Here is a 20358-nt window from a genome sequence, read left to right as displayed (position 1 = left end):
TCTTCGGTTCTCCACAATCACTATCAAGCTATTTCTGGATAATCTTCACCTAAACTAGTGCACTTTCACATCTCCCACAGGTGCTGGGTCCCAGGTATTAAGTGTTCACTTATATACAGTAATCTTGTAATTTATTTATTTATGTTCTTTCACTTTCTTTTTTCAAATATCACATTACACATGTCAGCTTACATAATAATATATATGATTTAGCAATGGCATCTAGGTGTTATTCGAGTGTATCTGTTGCTTTATGTCTGTTGGTTGTGCTGTTCTTTTTGTGTCTCTTTCCAGGTGATGGAGCAGACAGAGGACGTTTTATCATTCTCTTCCTTTTACTCTCCCATTGTCATGTCCATATAATTTGAAATTCTCCTTGCAGGAATCATAATAAAGCTATTTACAAGCATAAATCAAGTGGAGCACTATGGCGAAAGCCGTTTGCTCCACTTGTAAAAGCAAAATCTGTCGAGCTCTATCTGGCATTGAGACATCAATTCCTATTGCCATATTGCTAGACAGGACACTGGGGAAAAAAAAAAAAAAAAAAAAAAAAAAAAAAAAAAAAAAAAACGCCCCCTAGAGGTTGGGAGGTATATCGATATTGAAAGCCAGAATATCAATATTAAATCGTTTTTAAAAATATCGATATTAATCTTTATATCGATTTTTATGCACAGCCCTAATGAATAGTATTTAGATGAAACAAATGATTATTGATTAGGCAAAAGAAAAAAACAACAACTAAGAAACAGGAAAAGAAAGTGTAACAGATGATTGAAACACAGACACTGTGGGGATACTACAGGGGTTGGACAGTGAAACTGAAACACCTGGTTTTAGACCACAATAATTTATTAGTATGGTGTAGGGCCTCCTTTTGCGGCCAATACAGCGTCAATTGGTCTTGGGAATGACATATCCAAGTCCTGCACAGTGGTCAGAGGGATTTTAATCCATTCTTCTTGCAGGATAGTGGCCAGGTCACGAAGTGATGCTGGTGGAGGAAAATGTTTCCTGACTCGCTCCTCCAAAACACCCCAAAGTGGCTCAATAATATTTAGATCTGGTGACTGTGCAGGCCATGGGAGATGTTCAACTTCACTTTCATGTTCATCAAACCAATCTTTCACCAGTCTTGCTGTGTATTGGTGCATTGTCATCCTGATACACGGCACCTCCTTCAGGATACAATGTTTGAACCACTGGATGCACATGGTCCTCCAGAATGGTTCAGTAGTCCTTGGCAGTGACGCGCCCATCTAGCACAAGTATGGGGCCAAGGGAATGCCATGATATGGCAGCCCAAACCATCACTGATCCACCCCCATGCTTCACTCTGGGCATGCAACAGTCTGGGTGGTACGCTTCTTTGGGGCTTCTCCACACCGTAACTCTCCCGGATGTGGGGAAAACAGTAAAGGTGGACTCATCAGAGAACAATACATGTTTCCAATTGTCCACAGCCAAAGATTTGCGCTCCTTGCACCATTGAAACCGACGTTTGGCATTGGCACGAGTGACCAAAGGTTTGGCTATAGCAGCCCGGTCGTGGATATTGACCCTGTGGAGCTCCCGACGGACAGTTTTGGTGGAAACAGGAGAGTTGAGGTGCACATTTAATTCTGCCATGATTTGGGGAGCCGTGGTTTTATGTTTTTTGGATACAATCCGGGTTAGGACCCGAACATCCCTTTCAGACAGCTTCCTCTTGCGTCCACAGTTAATCCTGCTGGATGTGGTTCGTCCTTCTTGGTGGTATGCTGACATTACCCTGGATACCGTGGCTCTTGATACATCACAAAGACTTGCTGTCTTGGTCACAGATGCGCCAGTAAGACGTGCACAAACAATTTGTCCTCTTTTGAACTCTGGTATGTCACCCATAATGTTGCGTGCATTGCAATATTTTGAGCAAAACTGTGCTCTTACCCTGCTAATTGGACCTTCACACTCTGCTCTTATTGGTTCAATGTGCAATTAATGAAGATTGGCCACCAGGCTGGTCCAGTTTAGCCATGAAACCTCCCACACTAAAATGAGAGGTGTTTCAGTTTCATTGTCCAACCCCTGTAAGTTTGTCAATTGTTTCTGACCTCAGGAGGTTATGTTTTGGAAAGATAAATATATAACGTATACAGTAATAATCCTGTAGATATTAATAATACAGGATAATTATTAGTTAAAAGTCCCATTTGTAGCATGAAACAAGACATGTAGGGGATCCAGCAAACGTGAAACGTGTTGAGGTCAGATGAGATCCTGACGGTGTCTGGCCTACATACACAATCGTATGCGCGGCAGGAAACTGACACTGTTTCCGTAAACACGGCACGCCCCGTTGTAAAACCTGGTAGTGAAGCATCTTGCTTTTGGGATGATTCAGCAGGGAGAGTGAGGCCGGCCAGGGTTGATGGCAAAACAGATGGAGCTAAATACAGGACAATCTTAGAAAAACCTGTTAGTGGCTGCCAAAGACGTGAGAGCAGGGCAGAGGTTCACCTTCCAGCGGGACAGCTACCAAAAATAGCAAAAGGTGTCACAGAATGATTTAGCTGTGTTAGAATGGTTCAGTCAATGCACAGACCAACATCTGGGCATTTTGGAAGCAAAACCTGAAAATGGACTTTTACAGATGGGTCACCTTGAGCTACTTATGTAGGGCTGTACAAATTTTCCAAAAATCAAAATTGCGATATAATTCAACCATGATTACGATTTAATTTAGACTTTTCCCTGCATTAACCACAAGCAACAAAAATGCCCTGTAGATAAACATGTTTGTGAGCATGGACTATTTAAAACAGGAAATGTAACAGTTTTTTATCAACCAGAATATTCTTTTTCAAAATAACAGCTTTGTGAGTTATGTTCATCAATTATTGTTGAACATAAAGAGCAAAGTGCAATGAACAAACAAGTCTATGTTTGACCGGTACTTAATGCTATGGTGAGATTCCTGAAAGTTTCTGGTAGAAACAGTATGAGTTTGCAAACTCTAAAACATATAATAAAACATATAATATAATAAAATATTATATAATAATAATAATAATAATAATAATAATAATACAATAAAATTAGATTATCTCACTGCTGAAACTCTCTTACCGTCCATGTGGAGGCAAACCCACTTTAAATGTATCTAAATCTGAAGGAGTCAATTGTACCTTTCGCATTTGAGATTTTTCATTGTGGAATATTTTAAGAACTTATGTATACTTTTTATTTATGTTTATCTTCACTAACACACTACTCTGTGCAGTTCTATCATATAAATCCTAAATAAAATACATTGAAGTTTGTGGTTGTAAGTTTCATCCATCCATCTTCTATAACCACTTATCTGTGCAGGGTCACGGCATATAGTATTAAATTGATATGTGAAAAAGTAAAAAGGCCATAAATACATTTGCAATCCTCGTTTTGCACCAACATATTTTCTATATTTTTTATATAGTAACAACTATACTAAATGGCATAATCTTTGATCTTGGAATAAACTAAATTTAAACAATGTTGGATCTTGGTAAAGACAAATTATTCTCTGTCCTGCCCTAGAATAGAAAACAAAGGTTTACTATCCTTATAACATGGATGTATTGGAACAATACATTTATCGTCTCAGTGGGGAAATACAGGTGATTTAAGAGCGCGTATAGGTAAAATACTTACCACAAAAAAAAAAAAAAAAACACTGTACAGTACAGTAGGCCCTCCGGAGAAAAATGCAGTTCAGTGGCCAACCTTTAACCACTCTTTAACGAGTTTTAACCACCTACCCGAGAAAGATAGGGTGATTTTTCTGTATGGGTTCGGTCACGTGGTTATTGAGGTTATCCCCGTGCCCGTGGCGCGCGTACTCAGGACTCAGGTGCCTGGAGCAGAAGTACGCATGCGCGTCAGTGTGTGCGCGTGTAATCTTTCCTCGGAGGTTAACGTCCAGTATAGCTTTTGACAGCGAAGTGTCGACAGAAACGGCTGAATACTTCACTTTAACGCACTTGGCAGAAGTTTCATTCGTATTCAGGGAACGTGGTTACGCTTTACTCCCTTTTCTCCGGCCCCTCGTCTGAAAGTTAGTTGTTTTTTTTTGCCTTAAACTGGGCTCACGGATAATTCTCGGAGCTAGTTCCGCCTTCTGCTTCCTGCGTCTAATGGACAGCGGCGGCGGCGACAAGTGTCAGGAGTAAGCAGGACACGGGCGGGAAACGCGTCTCCGCTCTGCAGGCTTCCAGACAACTAAAGTGCCTACCAGGGACGGTGAGTAGCCGCTTGTCGCCACACTGCCTGGGGGACAGGAAGGAGAGGGGAGGGGGGGCTACTGGCGTTAGCTCCCGATGCGGCAGTAATGGGACAACCGGCGGCCACCTGTTGCTGCTGGCTTTAGCTGGCGGCGGTCAGGGATTACTTGTTATACCTTCGTGTTTGTAGCAAATCGCTCCCATTCACACGACCTTACAATGTTGGTTTAAGTCGAAACAGAAAGACGCGGCGATCGCAGCGTAATGCTGTACTCCAAAGTTTGTCTCTTTTGTTACATTATGTCTGCATTTGTCTCGTTTGGGACGAAGCTATAAAACGAGCAGGAGCTGCACAAGTTATCTAAGCTGTTAACTGACTGATGTCATCCGGGCGCATTTAAACTGCACAGTTTGATTTTAAAGCTGTCTGTGATCACGATCGCCATCTGAAATACCTGGACGGCGATGTTCTGCCTTGTTGACAGTTCCTCTAACACACGCTTTGGCATTTAGGACATGGCCCTTTAATAATAATCTGTGCTGTGAAAAGGCACAAATTGTGGGGATTTCCACACGACGCTGCCTGACAGGACAGCCTTAAAGTGGAGCAAACTTTACATTTACATGACACGGGTGTGTGAGTGATGAGTTTCACACTGATTACACGTTTTAGATGTTGCACTGAAGCTGATCAGATTCCTCAATGAAAGCCCAGAACGGTTAAATCCCCTTCAGCTCCAAATGAGAGGATTGACTCAGATGCTAAATTCAGCATTGTGTTTGTCAGGACCACACTCCGTAAACCTCCCTAAGTAGTCATTAAAACTGTGGCCTAAGCTGACTCCCTCTATGCGTTTAAAGCATCGGCATCATCAGTGTCCCCATTCATGGTTTCTGACTCTAACCGTGGATTTGTGTGTTTCTTTCTGAGGATGCACCGACTTGTTCCGGATGGGCCGCTGCTTCTTTCCCCTCAGCGAGGATGACATGTGTAAATTATGAGGAGAGAGCTCGTTCCCTTCCTGCAAAGCGTTCCGGGACATTCCTTTGACAGCCCCGTGTTCTTGTCCTGACAAGCACTCGGTGCTTTCATTTGCTGCCTGAAAACAGGCAGCGCACTGTACAGCCGGGCAGGGCGAGCTGCAGGACAAAAGGGAGCCGCTTGTTGTTGTGCCGCTTTTAAACCAGACGGCTCTGCATTCAGGTCAGTCGTGTTTGTGCTGCTCTGGACGCTTAATATTTAGTTTTTTTTTATTACATTTAACAGGGATTGCGCCTCGGTGTCTAGGCGGAGGCACAGTCAATTCGGGTACGTCTGAAGAAAGAGGCCGAGAGATTGGAAGCCGTTGAACTTTAACGTTTAGTTTTAGAGTATATAGATTGTCCTCATCTTGTTTAACAGCGGATTCCTTTCTTTTTAGAAGGCAACGCTGAGTGGGAGAACAGCAGATCTCTACAGCTCGGGATGTTTGACGTTAGATGTCGGCTATTCAAGCGGGTCTAGATCTGCTAAAACCAGCTGCGGTTGAACTGAACGGGTTGTGCTTTCGGCGGAGGCCTCCAGTGCCGTGGAACCGTGGGAGTTACATAATCAGATCTGCGTGCCGTCGGCAGCAATTTGTTGACAGCGGCTCGCTGAGCTCCGCACAAGCGCTTTCATGCAAATTGCTGCCCGGCACCTCATTTCAGCGATGCCAGCTCGGCAGAATGAACACCATACAATGGTCGATTGTGTCCCTTTCAATTGAGAAGTGCCCAGGCGGGGGATGGGGGGGGGGGGGAGCTCTTCCTCTGAGATGTCCGTAGGACGCTTCTGCTAAAAAAATTAGTAAAAAGAGAAGTGCGCCAATCAGAATCTTATGGTTGATTTGCAATGACCTGGGTCCTGTGTTATGAGGATGTAATGACTCTAGTATTAACCTACATGATGGGCTAGAAAGATGGAAAACTGTTCTATTTAACTCTTTATTGACATTGTTTGTTTCCATCGCACCACACGTCTATGGATCAATATATATTGGTATTGAATTGTCGTCCGGCCGGTATTTGTTTCTAGTAGGAGCAGAGAGGATGTCTCTGAGTGTGTGAGGGAGACGCTGCTGTAAAACCGCCTGATTATGGAGTCTTGGAAGCTAAAACAAGTCTCCGGGTTTATTTCCTAGCCGGTCTCGGGTCTTACCGGAACACGTGGCGTTCCGAAAAGGCTGCCGATTGTTTCCAGGTCCGACACGTTTGCCAGCGGAGGTTGAAGGGGTCAAAGGAGCAGCTTTGTGTAAAAGGTCGGGCCTTCCTGTTGTCTGCTGTCAAAGGCTCCCTCTGCCGCCTGGATAGAGCCGCAGACGTGCTCCAACATGCTGGAAGGAGCGCTTTTGTGCTGCTGTTGACTTTCTGTTTTAACTCCACAACAGAGACCTGGTTTAAGGCTCCTCGAAGGAACTGGATCTAGTGGATCTGTTCCTTTTTGAAGAGCTGTCTTAAAGACAGGCTCGGTTAGGAGTGTGTTTATTGCAGGGGCCAGCCTGAGGTGATTTATTTATCGGGTGTCTGTCGCTGTGGAGAATGACGGCGTGAAATGTGGATCAGAATGACTATCAAACCCAAACGTCCCACCGATATGAGCTTTTCTGTGAATAACCGAGTGTGAATGAGTCAGAAAAATTAACAATAATTAAACTTGATCTGAGGACTAGAGTTTAGTCTCAGATCTTTCGTGTTCTTGTTTTGTTTTTTATATTTGTGATCTGGTTTAACATTAGTTTTTTTTTTCTGGCAAATATTCCATTTTGCTTTAGTGCTTCCAGACGCTGCTGCAGCGTTTGCTCTGGCTCAGATGACTCCTTCGTCGTTTTGAACGACAAATGAACCGTCCTCCACTGTCCTCTCATTTAGGCAGTGTGATCCTCTGAGCTGATGCTCCAAACCCAGCAGGCTGAGCACTTAAACAGAATTTAATCCCCTCACACACACATAGTGTAAGTTTTGTAGTAACTGCAGGGCTAAAGTTCATGGAGAAACACTGGGATGTCGTGTAATGGTAGGAGTCAAGATAAAGTGGGTTAATCAATATCAGCGTCAGGGTTTTCAGTAGCAGTTCCTCAACTGTATACACTCCTTTAATATTAACATACAGAAAACGTTTTTGGCTTTTTTTCGACATTTATTTTGTACACAGAATGTAAATCTAATTTCCATGAAGTGGGTTTCTGTTAAAAGCTTGGAGCAGCTAGTATATCGTCAGGAAATGTCTCAGTCCATTCACTTTGAAATGGAGATTAGAGTAGACGAGTGATGGAAAGCAAAACTGTTGTAGCGGTTTGGGTCAAAGATATTCTCTGCGTCTTCCTGATGAATTCATAAACTCACCTGGAAATAATCCCCAATATACCGGCTCTGGAACTGTGGTTCCACCGCTGGCACTTGGGCCAATTTTAGTGGTGCTTAGAAAAAAAAATGAGCTGCTTTAAACTGTAATGTAAAACTGAGAGTCAGAATTATCCCAAAAAAAATGAGTGGTGGTTGAAACCTTTTTGAAAGAGAGGTCCAGAGAGCAATGTTAGGAAAGCTGCTGTTCTGAGTACCCGAAATGTGGGACAGTCAACTGGGATCAAGAGGCCCAAACAGCTCGGTCTGTGCCGTGCCTGCTGGCAACAAACAGCTTCATCTGGTTTCCCTGTAACTAAAGGTACAGCACCATTAAAGCCTAAACCACCGCCCTAAGCCAAGTATGCAGCGCCAATTAACGCATTGGTGTTCACGAGAGGCAGGTGTTGGCAAACAGTTGTTCATCATTTCTGTTCTGTGGATAAAACACTTAGCAGGTTACATAGACACACACCAGCAGAGGAGTTAAATAGGTTAATGAGACGGTTATCTGATGGAGATAAAACACGGATCCCTTTAACCTCCTAGCAGGAACCACGTCAGAACAACTGCAGCAATAATGATGGACGTTTTAGGGCTGGGTGATAAATCAATTTAATCTATTAATTTGAGTTTAATTTATAAGATTACATTTTTTGGAATATCTGGATTTTATTTTGCCAGCGCACTCATTGGGCTTCCATGAAGAGAATAGCGTGCAGTGCTGAATATATGTTTAGGACAACATTGTCAAAATATTATAAAGAGGAAACTTTTACCATAAAACGAGGCCGAAGTAGGTACACCTGGTCTGTTAGTTGTGACATCATCCAGGGAAGACGGATCACGCTATTACCATCTAATGTAGAACAGATTACTGGATCAATGTGTGCTTTTGTGTCTCTGCTCTGTCTTCTGTAACCCCCAGTCGGTCGAGGCAGATGACCGTTCATACTGAGCACGGTTCTGCTGGAGGTTTTCCTTCCTGTTAAAGGGGAGTTTTCCTCTCCACTGTCGCTTCATGCTTGCTCAGTATGAGGGATTGCTGCAAAGCCATGGACAATGCAGATGACTCTCCCTGTGGCCTTGTCAAGAAGACTTTGATGTAATCTACTGGGTTCCCTTAGATAGGAATTTGTTTTGACCAATCTGTGTAATCTGACCTAATCTGTGTGATCTGAATGAGTTTGACCTTGGAAAGTGCCTTTAGTTGACATGTTTCATGAATTGGTGCTATATAAATAAGATTGAATTGAATTGAAATGTGGACCGAAAATAATACCTTGCTATTTTAAGGCGGAATACCGATATACAATATTGCTCTCTATGTTTTTCCCTTCATAGAGTAATTATAAAATGGCATCCGTGAATCAAAGCCTTATCCCAAATGTCTCACAGGCACATTGTCTAACAAACAGCTGTAGATAAATATGAGGAACAGCTAAAACATACTGGAATACATAGAAGTATAATTCTAACGCAACAGTATTGGTTTTAAAAAAAATCTGGATCTTTTTAAAATCTCAACATATTGCCCAGCCCTAAGTTCTACCCATAGCTGCATCTTGGTCACAGTGCGCCGTAACTGTGCTCAGCCGTGGCTGTGTCCGCTGCTCTGTGCTGTCAAGAAGCTGCTTCTTTCTCACGTGAAAGTGTAGAAATACTGCTGATGGGTCGTATTACCAAACCTGAAAATCTGGCTGCCATTTTGAGCTTTGTGCTCAGTTCTTTTTTTTTTTTTTTTTTTTTTTTTTTTTTTTTCCTGCTGAGACAAACACTATGCTCTTTACTTTCCTCTGACAACCCAGAGGCGACGGGGCTGAAGACGGTGCAAATCAGAGCTCAGCTTTCCTTCGTCTCAGCCCTTGGACTCAATGCAAATGTTGGGCTGGCCCAAGTGAGTGTTGGTCCTCTCCGGCGCGGCACGGGCCGGCGCGGCTGCCTTAACCTTCCCGTCTGTGCTGCGCGTACGCAGACAAGCCGGTGCACATCAGCTCACCTCAGTGTCCCAGGGAAGACATCCGAGAAGCCAGACGGGCCGGACTTTATCTGGTGAATTATTTGTGAGTTTAACCGTGTATCAACTTCTCTTGCTGATAGAACATGGTGAATAATACAGGAGCACCGTTTGGTTGATGCGTACGATATCGGTTAACATCACGAAAACCCTCAGATTTTGAGATGGAACAGAAGTTTTGATTGAACAAAGTAGGACTTATTTTAAGTGATAATTGTGTTATTTAGTTATACCCAGTAGGTAGGACTGTCAGCAGCGAGGTGATGTACAGCGGAGCTATGAAGAGCAGGCTGCTAGCGCTGAATGGCGTCACAGTGGCAACCTTTTAAGCGAGGACTTGTCAAACCAGCTTGACTGAACCGGAGCGGTCCAGGGAGAGGCGTTGGCGGGCCCCGACAGAAGAACGCTGACTAAAGCGGGGCCAAATGGAACCGGTTGATGTTGTTGATTCCCTGTTGGAGGATTTGAAAGACTTCCTGTAAAACTCTTAGCTTTCAGAGGAAGTTGCACAGCGAGACAAACTGCTGACTCTGCAGATTCGGTTGAAAGGAAGCACAATGTCAAGGAGGACAGTGACTTTGTGCCTTCATGTGTTTTGTTCTTGTGTACCGACATATTTACAGAAACACAGGGACCCCTTGCTGCTAAAACGTGACGCTGGAACCACCGGCCTTAACCGGACTGTAAGGTTTCAGTCATGATCCCGGAGGAGGACTCCAGGGCTGCATGGTATAACTACAGCTGATTTCCTAGTTAGAGCGCCATGTTATGTGAGTCAACCAGGCTGGCTTTTAAAGGTTGCCTCTCAGCCGAAGGGAAGGTCGATACTGCTGCAAGGACCAACCTTGGATATCATCACACTGTAGTCACGCCCACTGATTATGACCAGTTAGAGACGGGAGCAACCTTTAAACTGTTATCAGGCTGCCCTCACTGGGACAAGGAATAAAAAAAATCATTTTGTTGCTGTCAGCTGCTTGTTTTGTCCTCGTCCACACCCAAGCTGGCGTTGGTTCTTAAAGCTGCATGACACACAAATTGATGGCTCTCATATGTGAAATCAGCTGCTGGCTGTTGTTTTATGAAATGTTTATTTCAGGATCGGGAGAGATCGGCAAACACAAATAAGGACTCAAACACTGTTTCTGTTAGAATATAAGGCACACATTTATTATTATTCCCCACAGAATACAGCACATCAAAACAATTAGCTCTTCACACACGCAAAGTAGCAAGCATTAAAGCAACAAGCTTTCAAACAAACGTGACGCTCAACAGATTCTCAGAATCAGCTCTTACCATTGACACGAACTGGGAGCCCTCAGTCCGAGGTTAAGATCAGCGTTCACGATGCCGGTATTCCACACACGAACTCACGGCAGACTCACCGGGCTGAGGGCAGTCTCCTCTTTATATACTTGTAAACAAAGAGTCAGATGTGGAGCGAGAGTGGCCATCTCTCACTCAACAGCTGCCCTGCCTCCCTAAGCATGTTTCCCAAAACATCAACCGTTCCCAGCACCTCAGCAGTGTGCGAAGCAAAATAATATGAGTGCACTCAGAATACAGCAAATATAAGCAAAATAAGAAATACATAATCAGTCTTTCCCACAACACATTGTCATAGGTTCCCACCACAAGTTAAAACAAGTTATAGCACAATAACACATGTGGTTCTTAGTTTTATGTGAGCAACATAACAGGCACGAGCATGTATGTTGCTCTTAGTTTAAACTAACCAGTTTTTCCCAAAATACATAGTCAAAGAACAAAAATAACTCTTTAATATATCATTCCACCCCTTGGTCTTTGACAAAACCTAATTTTGGAAAAACCATCCCCAAGGTCTATTTTCATCAGCAAAGTTATCATTTCCGTCCCACACCACTTTTTGATTATAATCTTCAAACATTACATGAGGTTAACACTATAATAACAATGATAAGCAAAAGCAAGGGAGGTACTACATAGTTTTGAGCAGTAACAGACATTCCATTAAAAATGTCCCATCAATGATGTGCAGATGATTGCTCTATTAACTTAGCCGCATGCAGAACCTGTCCTTGGGCCATAAATGTAAACACCTTTAAGGTGGAAATGTTGGACCTGTGTGATTTAACTAAGCAATTTAGTTCCGTAGACTGATTCAATGCGCATTTGAACCAATCCAGGGAGATAGTGAAATTGGTTAATTGATAGGTCACGTTATTCCAACTCCAGATGTATACATCAAAACACCCAACGAAAGGCACCTGAGGTAATTGAGGATGACTCTTTATTATTTCTCTAGCAGGCTCATGAGTCCAATCACATAACACCTCGTCTCCGGTTAAACATGGGTTAAGATCTCCTTGTTGTAGCATACATACCATCCCTTTATCAGCAGTCTCGCATAGATCCAGGTCATAGGTGTAGTTTGTCTGTGGGCCAAACCAATCACCATCCAATTTCAAAAACCAATACCCCTGTACAGTCACACCGGGCAATATATAATAATGACAGACGGTAGTACTATCAGTTACATCATATAGTATCCAATCACCTTCAAACATAATAGCATTACAATAGGTCTTCTGTGGTTCTAGTTGTAACCAACTTTTACTGCTAATGTTCCATAGTTGTCTCCATTCGTGGAAATTTCCGGTAGTAACCACACGCTTAAACCGTTCTTGTTGCATATGAGCGTGCATCATTTGTACGTTACATACCGTCCAGTTCAAAGCTACAGAAATTTTCGTTAACACTTCTGCTGTCGTGTTCCACATTTTTATTTGCCAGTTCAGTTCTTTAAGGAAGATCTTTGCAGTTTCCTCCTGTGATGTTACAACAGTAGGCATCCATATTCCAATCTGATGAACAGCTCTTGATGCATGCTGTCCAGTGTTTAATAACATAGTTCTTGTTATGTTATTGTCAAAAAGCGTTGGAAACACTTAACACAGTACCTGTTCCACCAAGCAAAGTGTCCCACCATGCACGTTTCGTCCTAGTGCATGTTGGCAGAGGAGGGAAAAAAAAACAAAAAAAAAAACTTTCCAGTGAACTTTATTTGTTATCCTCGATTGTGCCATTTGTTAACAAGTGTGTGCAGCAGGTGCAATTTGAGTGTGTGTCTTCTTACACGCTCGTTCTGTATTGGCACAAACCTCTCCTTGAATCCACTTTATCGTTACATCCCTTGAAGACTACTGGTATGCTTCCTACACGCCACCGAGAGCATGTGTAGTCATCCTGGATTCCGTTGCGCGTGCTGTCTCCCCATCACAGTTGATACGGCTGAACCACTTCTTTCAGGATCCGGCCTGGTGCTTCTGCTCAACAGATGTGTGCCAGCAGGACCATGGCAGCGAGGACATGGAGGATGATGGCCCCAAATCCTGCACCAGCCCTGTGGTGCCTCCCTCTGTTTGGGACGTCCGCCATCGCGCTGTCCCTCGGGTCATCCAATCAGCAGATCCCACGGAAACATGGATCTGAAATCAAAATTAGTATTGCTATAAGACAAAAGAATAAAATTAGTTTTCTCTTACATAACATTTATCCATTTTTTTCCTCCCCTGAGTAAAATACTGACACTGTTGCATCACTGCCTTGTGAAATGATTTCAGCTGGTCTAGGTGGACCATTTTTTTTTGTCTCACCCAAACTTTGGCTCTTGGTTTATCTGTTGAGCCAAACCCCCCTGTTCCTCTTACAGTGATGTTAGTGGGGGCAGCCACCTCTTGAACCTCTGTCATTTCACAGGGTTCCACTAGCAGTTGTGCTAGTTTTTCTTCTTTCTCAATTACCAGGGATTTTCTCCTTGATAATCCCCATCAATCACTTTAGCTTGTATTGTCATTAACAGCTGAGGCCTGCAACTCCACAGGCCCGGACATAATCTTTCACAATGACACAGCTAGTTGTATGGCTTTCTTAACCAAATCTAATGCTCTTTGCTGTGCTTCTTCCCAAATAAAATTTTCTTTTTTCAGGCACTTTTCAGAATTGGAATGACAACATCCTTGTGCCATAAAATAATACATTCTAGTCAGTAATGCTGAAATATTTTTAATTCCTGTATTAAGCATTTACATATACATTAATACATTTTCCATTCAGTTAAAATCACAAGTTTTATTGTTCATTTATTTTTACTCTCTTATACACACACATAATACCGAGCGGTCCCTCAGTTTGTCAAATGCAGAGACAGAAAGTCTGCCCCTGGAGCAATTGGCCTATTATTCAATTGGGCCAATGCTTGCATCAATTTAGACTTCCAATCTGTTAAGTCATGATTATCAGACACACATTTTTTTCAAAAATTCTTTCAACAGTCCATTCACTCTCACAATCAGCCCAGCAGCCTACAGATAATATGGAATGTGATAAATCCATTCGACATGTCGTTCTTATATCATCAATTGACCAATTTGTGATCCGAATTGGCGGGGCTCGGCCTTCATCCTAGTTAAACTCCAACAGATCCGTCAGATCAGGGTACATGTTGCTACTCCTATCTTTGTTCTTTCTTTTCCTTTTCCTCACTCTCCTTACTTTCACCTCTTTACCCGAGGATTCCTCAGACTCTGACACCTCAATGTCAACCACCTTAGCAGGTTTTCTGCGCACAACAGACTCAGATTCTTCAGCAGGTGGAGCCAATGTTGTGGGATGAATTGCCTCTAGTAACAGCTGAATCAAAGAATTTAATGGGTCCAGTTCAGCTCCAAATCCTGCACAGTTAACTTTTAAGCCTCTTCTTTGACACATCTGTCTCAACTCATCAGTAGGTAATGCGTGTATCTCTGAAGCAGGCACCCCAGCATTAATCAGTGCCCTCCACAACATGTTACGTGGTGGACCCTGTTCATTTCTCCCCCGCTCCCTTTGCGGCCTGCGGACCGGAGTTGGTTGAACTCGTGGTCTGCATTCCTCCTGCTTGCCCCATTCTCCCAGATTCCCCAGCTCCAAAATCCGAGCCTTGATGGTTTCCATCGGGGCATCTGGAGCTCCCAGCATCACAGTAAGCATAGCTGCCCGATAATGCTGTGGGGCAGTTTTAATCAACTGATCTCTCACCACCTTCGGAACAGCCACTTGCTGATATCCAGCCACCATCCCCACTGGTAACAAATCACGCACACACAGCCTCGTCAGCCTCTGCACACACTCCTTTAATGTTAACCATGGTCCAGAGATTTCGGGCCAATCAGATACATTGGGACATGTTGCTCGTACTGCCTCAGACCACACGTCAAACAATGATCTCGCCTGATCCCCCAAATTTCTCACTTCTTGCCTATAATTAGCATTTACATTCCCATCAGTGCTCAGACCACCAAATGCCATGCCATCTCTGTGATCTATTTCGATCTGTTCTGCACCTTCATCCAGCAGGCGAGCCACCCATAGATCAGTGGGTTCGCCCGGATGCTGCCTTAATTTTTTAGTGATATGAGCAACTTCATCCTGCGAGTAATCTTCTGTTATGGTCCGTGACACTGCCGGCGGCTGCGGCTGTTCCACCCATTCCATAACAGGTTGTCCCGCAGCATCAAGTACATCATTACCTTGAGAATCTAGCCGCTGCCGGAAGGCTGCGGGTACATGCTGCTGCTCTCTTCTCCTTCGGACGACGGGTTTAACCCCCAATGGAGGGAAAGGACGTGGATCTGGAGGACCTCCAGAATCACTGTCCTCCTCATCGTCCCACATATTACCGTCCCAGCTTTCGGGATCCCAACCAGACCCCAATCCAGCTACAAATGAACGGACTTTTTTCAGAGGAAAACGGCGGGGTTTTTTCCCCTGTGTTTTCCTTGTTAACACAGACACCTGGGCCACAGCTTTTTCTGCAACACTGGTCATCTGTTCCAGCTGATTAGTCAGCATTTGCACATGCTGCCGATACAGCGACTCAGCAGACTGCAGCTCAGTCATTGCCTGTCTGTCTTTTAACTGCTGAGTTTTTAATTGTTGGCCAGCTTCATACTGCTGCTTCCATGCCGTAGCACAAATCCACAAGCGCCTCTGTAATCCGTCCACCGGAGTTTTTTTCTGCACCTCAATTTTCTGCAACACTGCCAACAATTCTTTGGGTCCCGCTGATTCCAGCTGACCACCCCACGGCTCCGGTCGGCCCCCACCATTGCGCAAACACAGCGCTACCTCGTTACAGTGAGGAAGCTCCCATCCGGGTATTATCTCTTCCCCTTGAATTTTCTCATCTGAGTTCTTATTTCTCCTTTTAAACATATTTCTAAACATATTTGTGTATTGTAGTCTCTCCTCCAATCCTGCCGACAACGCCAAAATGTTTTATGAAATGTTTATTTCAGGATCGGGAGAGATCGGCAAACACAAATAAGGACTCAAACACTGTTTCTGTTAGAATATAAGGCACACATTTATTATTATTCCCCACAGAATACAGCACATCAAAACAATTAGCTCTTCACACACGCAAAGTAGCAAGCATTAAAGCAACAAGCTTTCAAACAAACGTGACGCTCAACAGATTCTCAGAATCAGCTCTTACCATTGACACGAACTGGGAGCCCTCAGTCCGAGGTTAAGATCAGCGTTCACGATGCCGGTATTCCACACACGAACTCACGGCAGACTCACCGGGCTGAGGGCAGTCTCCTCTTTATATACTTGTAAACAAAGAGTCAGATGTGGAGCGAGAGTGGCCATCTCTCACTCAACAGCTGCCCTGCCTCCCTAAGCATGTTTCCCAAAACATCAACCGTTCCCAGCACCTCAGCAGTGTGCGAAGCAAAATAATATGAGTGCACTCAGAATACAGCAAATATAAGCAAAATAAGAAATACATAATCAGTCTTTCCCACAACACATTGTCATAGGTTCCCACCACAAGTTAAAACAAGTTATAGCACAATAACACATGTGGTTCTTAGTTTTATGTGAGCAACATAACAGGCACGAGCATGTATGTTGCTCTTAGTTTAAACTAACCAGTTTTTCCCAAAATACATAGTCAAAGAACAAAAATAACTCTTTAATATATCAGCTGTTCAGTCCTATTTTTTTTATTTTTTTTTTTTTGCAGACGATTTTAGTTACAATTTCCCCATCTTTGTACTGTCTGAAATACTCTACACTGCAAAAACAGATCTAAAAATAAGTAAAATGTTCTTAAAGTTAGTGTATTTCTCCTTGATTTGAGCAAGTAAATAAGATTATCTGCCAACGGAATGAGTATTTTGACCCCTAAAATAAGATAATTAGACATCCTACACTTAAAATAAGATGATGGAGATGAATTGTTCCTATTTTAAGTGCAAAAATCTTATTCCATTGGCAAAGCATCTTATTTACCTGCTCAAATCAAGGACAAATACTTTCATTTTAAAGAATATTTTACTGCTAGTGCCGCTTTTGCAGTGTAGACCATTTTCTAACCTTTTCTAACGTAAAAGAAAGCTAGAAACAGGAGCAAGTTGTTGGGGTGCAGTGGTGGAGTGAATGCTCCATATCCAGAGACACAGTTTCCCCCAGAAAACTGACTAAGTCTATTGGTATGTACTGCTAGGGCAGCTCACGGTTTGCTTTTTGTTATAAAATATAAAAAATATGAAAAAATTTGATTATTTAACTCCCCCTATGGTCCCTTTATGCATGTCCATAGGGTCCCCAATGTAGTCATTATCAGACAGTTACTAGTTATCTTCTAAATTCAGAGGAAAGTTAAAGCTGCAAACATGGAGGAAATGGCGATAACATACATTCTCAGACGGAGAGTCGACACAAGGCACCGGTGTAGACAGAGGTGATCTTTGAGGCCATTCAACACATCATGGGCTGTAGATGCAGACGTTCGGCCATTTCTGGCTTCACGTTTTTTTGCTGCTTTTTCCTAGTCGCATGCTAGCTGCACCGCGCCATCCTTATCCCGCGATTGCTGCCGTTGGATATGCCTCCGCAGGCTTCCTGGAGATGGACTAAAGTACGCAGACAATGGACAGAAAGCTCTGTCAGAAGCGTCTGCGTATTTAACGCTGAGTATAGACGGGCATTTAAAGACGTAAGCGTTCAGACTCAGGTAGAAGTTCACGTTCTGGCAAGACGACAACCATAAACAGGCAGCCAAAGCTACAAGAACACGTGTCTAGTTGAAAATCTGTGGCTATTTTGCTGAAAAGAATGAGAGCAAAAGAAAAGAAAAAAAATCTCTAAAAATGGCAAAACTGGTGAGTCTCCCCTCCCAGAAACCTGCTGCTGTAAAAGCAGCAAAAGGTGCTTCTGGAAGTATCGACTCAGGGGAGTTTATCGGAAATAGACGCTGTTTGTCTCAGATTGCATGTGAGTTATAAAGGCATGTGTCATTTCCCTCCACTCTGTAAATAGCCACTAAAGCCATAAAATACGTAGAAGTTGTAATGTGACTAAAATAGGGAGTGTGGATACTTTTGCTGTGGGTTGTATCCTCCTTCATAGTAGCTAGAAAATGTAACCTCATCTCTATATTAGCACATACACAACGTTAGCATCCATTCAGCCTGCTGGGTGGAGCTACCTTTAGAGCCTCAAATTCACTTTAACCTGTGTGAATTTCCCCTTACACGCTTCCCTTTTGGGGGGGGGGGGGGGGGATTTATAGATGACTGCTGGTCTTACATCATGCGTCTCATACCTCAGATTAATACCCGGCTTTAATCTGCTCTCTTTCCGCCTTCCTAGTTCCCATCTTAAGCGTCTCTCTCTTGTCTTTTTTTCCCTGTTTGGTCTCCTCTGCTTGAAAAGGATTAAAGGAAGAACATATTTGGAAGCTAAGGTCTTGTCATATTCTTACCTCAGATGGATACATTTATTGCTGTCCCTTTGAATAGTCTTCTGTGCTGTTCATCCCTGGCTATCTTGTCTCCTCGTTGTACTCTTTTCCCGTTCCAAACCTCCTCCGCTGCATCTGTCTTCATAGTAATAACTTTTATTAATTGAATTCTTAATAGTTAAATTGCTCACATATCCTCTGTCTGCTGAGCTGATACCAGAGATTACAGAATCTAAACTATTTTAACTCTTCGCATCATTGATCTTCCATCGTCTCTTCTTTTCCCATCATCTGTCGCAGCGTCATATCTTTCCAGAGTCGGTGCCTCTGCTATAACTTCAGCAGTTCTTTCCAAGCTTCTTCCTGAGTGATGGCCCACTGTTTAGATTTGGTTGCATTGGCTTGTGAAAGATACCACAACTTTAAACATTCACAAACATATTTCACCATTGGTAAGCTTAAAGGGGCCTAGTCAATGATTTTGATCATAACAAGAAAACACACGAAAAACATACTCGTCTTCAAATAAAACAATATATGCCCGGCGTTCGTCCTGATTCCAGAGTCCGAAATTAACACTCGCCAGACGGCAAATGCAGGTAAATATTCTGTTTGGCGAGTAAACTTCAGAGGGCTAGCTGCCACATGGCGAGTAAATGTTTGGACCAAATAAGTCGTGTTTTTCAGTCATAATTTGGGTGAAGGGTTCTTCATGTTCCTCTGCTTTCAGATCATATGACAACAAAGGCGCAAGTACACAGACATTCGCACATGTGACGCAGGAACGACAGCAATTCTGTCATGTCCGTTTGCTAACACCTAGCGTTAGCACAGGCTAATCATGCTTGGCCGGTTGAATCAGGAAGTTAATTTGGGGCACTGCTGATAGTGTTTACTTTTTGATGCTGAAAAGAATTTTGCACCGGGCGCAATCAGCAGACATGAGCATTATTGTGTGCCATCTGCCCGCAGTACGGCGGAACCATCAGAAAGCAAGATGGCGACGACTGACGCAGCTACTGTAAGCGCCTAAGCTTGTCTGCAAGCTGAATTCTCGCCGTATGTGTGGGTTCACAAACACACGAGCATCCATCTTGTACTGCTCCTGCCTCAACCGTTCATGACCGACCCAAAACGGACGGGCCAATCACATCTCAGGATTATGATTTAAGGCGGGACATGCAGCTGTGACGAAAGCAAGAGGTCCCAAGCCCACAGCCGAACCAAAATAAACAATTGTTAGTATCTAAAAAAAATTTTCTTTTTTTTTTTTTTTCCTGGATTGTGGCATGTTCTGAAAGTAGGCTGACAGGAAAGGGGGTTTGAGAGATGGGGGGAGACATACGGCATTGTCCTCATGGTGGAATCCATTCTGGGTCAGCCTCGTCAGAGACTAAGGATGTGGGTCGTGCTCACTACCCCTGTGCCATTGGAGAATGCCCCTTTGAACAGCATAACTTGTGGTTTTCTATGCCCCATGCTGATATTTTCATTTTACACCAGGGTTGGGTAAAACAAACCCTTGTTTTTGTTGTTGTTGTTTTAACATGTCCTGTCTGGTAGTCCAGCATTAAGAATTGCTGTCTTAATGCCAAAAAGAGTCCAACAGATTTTACTTTCACAAGTGGAGCCTTACTGGTTTCACTATAGTGCTCTGTGTGATTTATATATGCAATAAGCTTTATTAGATTTTATCCTGGGACTATTTCACGTTCGGTGGACACAGAGACGAGAAGGTAGAAGAGAAAAAGATGAGACGAAATGCTAAAACGGAGAAAAGGTGGAAAAAAAACAGGAGGAAAAGGAGAGTTTGGCACACGGACACTGGGTGTCTTCCTTGCATGTAGCTAGAAAGTGAAGTTGTACACCTCCTGGACAACACAAGCTAACGCTACACTGCAAAAACGGATCTAAAAATAAGTAAAATGTTCTTAAAGTTAGTGTATTTATCCTTGATT

The 20358-nt window shown here is 43.3% G+C and overlaps 1 protein-coding gene across 3 annotated transcripts in view; it reads left to right on the top strand.

Moving 5' to 3' along the window:
• Positions 1-3898: 3898 nt before the first annotated feature.
• The window catches only part of phactr4a (phosphatase and actin regulator 4a), a 47203-nt gene continuing 30743 nt past the window's right edge, over positions 3899-20358 (top strand). The window contains exon 1 of one of the 3 annotated variants that reach the window (XM_021322129.2): positions 3899-4263. The gene's annotated coding sequence lies outside the window, so the exon portion shown is untranslated. Of the gene's footprint in view, positions 4264-5266; positions 5449-9637; positions 9668-20358 lie in introns of those variants that run through there. The other 2 variants (XM_021322130.2, XM_036145573.1) reach the window with 2 other exon arrangements.

Source organism: Fundulus heteroclitus, chromosome 13, assembly GCF_011125445.2.
Source record: "Fundulus heteroclitus isolate FHET01 chromosome 13, MU-UCD_Fhet_4.1, whole genome shotgun sequence".
In the NCBI taxonomy this organism is placed as follows: Eukaryota; Metazoa; Chordata; class Actinopteri; order Cyprinodontiformes; family Fundulidae; genus Fundulus; species Fundulus heteroclitus.
Note: the sequence above shows the minus strand (reverse complement) of the source record. Positions and strands in the feature narration are given on the sequence as shown.